The sequence below is a fragment of the Phyllobates terribilis genome, unplaced genomic scaffold (assembly GCF_046119375.1).
Source record: "Phyllobates terribilis strain yellow unplaced genomic scaffold, ASM4611937v1 Scaffold_1__5_contigs__length_1240528914, whole genome shotgun sequence".
Classification (NCBI taxonomy): Eukaryota; Metazoa; Chordata; class Amphibia; order Anura; family Dendrobatidae; genus Phyllobates; species Phyllobates terribilis.
In genome coordinates, this window is record NW_027362761.1 from 726,082,224 (window position 1) to 726,086,421 (window position 4,198).

The window sequence follows — 4,198 nt, forward strand, 5'->3', positions numbered from 1 at the left end:
AACCCAGTGGGATCCAAGATTTCCCTAGCAGCCAAAATGTCTCGGACGTGTTCCCTTGTTCGGACCCTTAGTTCACGAGTGGTGAGACCTACATAAATTAAGTTGCAAGCACAAGTGGTGTAATAGATCACATGCGTAGAGCTGCAAGAAATATGGTGGGTAATTTGAAATTGTTGTGAATTGTTGTCTTTTATTGTCTGCAGTGAAGACCAGTGGCATACTGCTATGGGGTCCATGAGCTGGGGGGGGGCACGGTGTCCTTTCCCGGCTCCCCCCCCCCCCCCTTCCCGGCTCCCCCTCCAGCCAGCCTGCGCCGCCCCACATTCAACTGTATCAGCAGATGCCGATACAGTTGAAAGCAACGATGGAGGAGAGAGCGTCATGTGACACTCCCTCACCCATCATTCCCCCTCTGCGTCTGACGCAGCGGAGCGATGACGTCACTTCATCGCACTCCAAGCTGTGTCAGACAGACAGTGGAGCTGCTGAGGTGAGGAGATGCGCTGTAGAGACTGAAGCAGCGGCGGAACGGTGAGTACTGTATTTATTTATTTTTTTAGATCAGTGAATAAATGGTGGCCATAATACTGGAGGACTGGGGGCTGCATTTCACCCAATGGGGGGGTGCATTATACTGTGTGGAGGATCATGGGGGATGTATTATACTGTGTGGAGGGGCATGGGGAGTGCATTATACTCTGTGCATTTTACTATATGGAAGGCTATGTGGGGCCATTATACTGTATGCAAGCAATTATACTGTTTTGAGGGCTGTGTGGGGTCCTTCATATTGTGTGAAGGTTGGGGGATCATACTGTGTTGGGGTCACCATACTTTGCCTTGGGAGTTGAGGTACAGTAGTGTCATTATACTGTACATGCGGTGGCTAATGTGGAGGATATACTCCATGGAGGTATCGTACTGTGTTTGGGGGGCACTTTTGCTGGCATTATACTTTATGGGGGCAATGAAAGAGGGATCTAGGACTTCAGCAAGAGGAAAATTACTATGTAAAGGATGGAAAGTTGTGAGATCTTCTCTTCTGTGACCCCGACAAATATTTAATATTTTTTTTGGAGGGGGGGGGGGGGCAATTAGAACTTACGCTATGGGGCCCTCATGATTTCTATGTACGCTCCTGGTGAAAACATTACATTAATAGAACAGCAGCCAATCAGTGAGCTCAGCTGCGCATTGTCTATTTGGCCAGAGCAGTTGAGGTCACTGATTGGCTGCAGCGCCATCAACATGATGTCAGCGCTCCATACAATAACAGACACCGGCAGCAGTGGTGGAGACTCAATGCTGGACTTTTAAACAAACTATGCTGAGACGCATTATGCATTATATAGTGCAAGAAATTGATCACAGCTTCATTTCCCTCAGGAGGACTAAATAAAAAGTAATTAAAAAACGTTTTTAAACATATAGAAAAAGAAAAACCCTTTCACATCAACTCCATTTGTCCCATGCTGAACTGTCACTTCATTTATTGTCTGTGGGGCGGCTGTAAAAAGATAATGCAAAAAAAATAAAAATGGAGCTGTAGTTGAGCATTCGCACTGCTGCTCCATTCTCACACAGATAAAAGGGCCCTGTTCTGATGATCATTGCAGGTCCTGGTGGTCAAATCCTCATTGATTTTTAAAGAAGTTGTCCGCTACTTGGACAACTCCATCTCACCCCACTCTTAGCCCCGATAAAATAAAAAAAGCTTACACTCACCTCCCGTGTTGGCACCGGCGGTCCCGGGTCTGCCGTGCTGCTAGTGTGAAACGTGATGCCCAATCAGCGCTCGCGTCACTGTCTTCTCCTTCGGACAAATTGAACATGAAAACAAAGTCAGAGATCCGCTGCAGCCCGGACTTCCTCTTCATGTTCAATTCAACAAGAGGCGGGGAGAGTGACGCCAGAGCTCATTGGGCACCGGGTTCACGTGTCATTCCACCAAACAGGAGCCCCGGTACAGCGAGTGCTGACACCGCTGAAACGGCGCCGGCACGGGAGGTGAGTATAGGTGTTTTTATTTTATCGGGGCCAAATATTTAGTTCAAGAAGGGGTTGTCGTAGTAGTAGTAAGCTTTCATCTATCCCTCATATAGGTGATAACTTCTTTTAACCAAATAACCCCTTTTAGCGCATAATCTCTGTAAAGAAAAAAACAAAACAAAACTAAAAGATGTTCAGTCATCATACTGCCCCCCCCAAAAAAAAAATGCAAGCTACCAAAACATTGTATGTAACCCATATAGTATCAATAAAACTACAGTTCGCAGGAAAAAAAATAATAATAATAAATAAGCCCTTATACATTTCCATCAATTTGTGGCTCTCAGAAAATGGCAACACAGTTAAAATGTATCAGTGTACTGAATTAGCTTTAGGCTGTGTGCCCACGATGCGTTTTTTAAGCGTTTCCGCAGCGGCAAAAACGCTGCCGAAACGCTTAAACACATGGTAGAAGGCCTGCCATGTTCCCCAATGATAATCCGCATGTGCTGCGGATTGTCATTGCGGAAAAAAACGCAACACTACCAATTATTTTGCGGAAGTGCTACGTTTTCGCCGCCATTGACTTGCATTAGACCTCATGGAATCCGCATCACTGTATATGTAGATGCGCATTCCATGCGTTCTAATGTGCGGATGGTACCCGGGTCTAGAGAAGAGGAGACTCTCCTCCGGACCTGGGTACCATTGAAAACTGTAAAAAAAAAAAAAAAAAAAAAAAAAAAAAAAGAATAAAATAAATATATACTTACTGCCGGCGGCCTGCGCTGCGCTCCTCCTTGCTTGGCAGCAGTTCGCGATGGAATGAAGGACCTGCGCTGACGTCAGAGTCATGTGACGGGTCACACGACGCTGACGTCGGCAGGTCCTTCACTCTACCGCTGCCGGCAGCCGGGGCGGAGGAAATCAAGACTGTGGGGGCCATCGGAGGGTAAGTATACATTTATCTTTTATTTTTTACCATTCTCTCGGGTCACACTATATAAATCCATGCCGTTTGCATGGATTTATATAGTGTGAGCAAGTTGTCAAGCACCTTCCAAGTGATGCTAAAATCGTTTGGAAAGCGCTTGTCAACCCGCATGCAGAAATGCATGTGAAGAACGCTTCACATCCGCATGTCCCTGGCAGGAAAAACGCATGTACAATCCGCATGTACAATCCGCATGCGTTTTTTTCTGCTAGGGAGATGCAGAAACGTTCAGGATAAAATCCGGAGCATTTCTGCATTGTGGGCACATAGCCTAAAACCTCTAAATTAAAAACATGAAAGTTTGGTATCGCCATAATTGTACTGACCTAAAGTACAGCATACCACATGCCCTAAAACAATGAAGCAATGGCCGAATTGCAGTTTGTTTTTCACCATTATACCTGACTTATTTTCCCTATTTTTCAGTACATTATATGATAAAATGAAGGGTGTCATACCAAACTACAACTCCCCACTCAAAAAGCAGTCCCTCGCCCGTCTGCAGGTATACAATGGGAGACAAATCTGCAGTTAATACAATACTGAGGGCGCTCGCAACACCCGCTACCCAACCGCAGGTAATAAAATAAACAAACACAATGTCGCCCCTCAAAGTGTTGGTGAAATGTGTATTATTTTATTTAAACAATATCAAACAAGCACAGAATGGAATGGCACAGGGGAATAAAAGTAGTGTGTGCCAAATATCCAATATAATAAAACGTGTGCATATTCCACTGAATATTAATAGCCAAACAGAATATAGCAAATGAGAATATATATATATAGTCCAAGGGGATAAACTCCTCAGCCATTGTGGGGACCCATGGGTACATGCACACGTTTTTCAGGGTGGTCTGCCCCAAAACCCCACCTGGAAACCGCTCAAAGGAATAAACACATGCATTTCTATGTAAAAGTGACTCGCTGTTCACATGTTCAGTCTTTAGAGCTTCTTTTAACTGCTTCAGGTTTTCACTTTCCAGGTGGCTTCTGCTCTGAAGATGATCTATGCTTTCCAATAAGAGTCAATGGGTGGACTGAGAAGACACCTGGAAGCGCCATTGCGTTGTTTTGAGCATCTTCCCAGTGGTTCTTCATTGTTGAGTCAAGAATAAAAAATAAAAAAACTACTGGAAATGCCAGTAAAGAAGACGTCCCAAAAACTATCTGCAAGGAGTTTGTATCTTCTCCCCGTGTTTGTGTGGGTTTCCT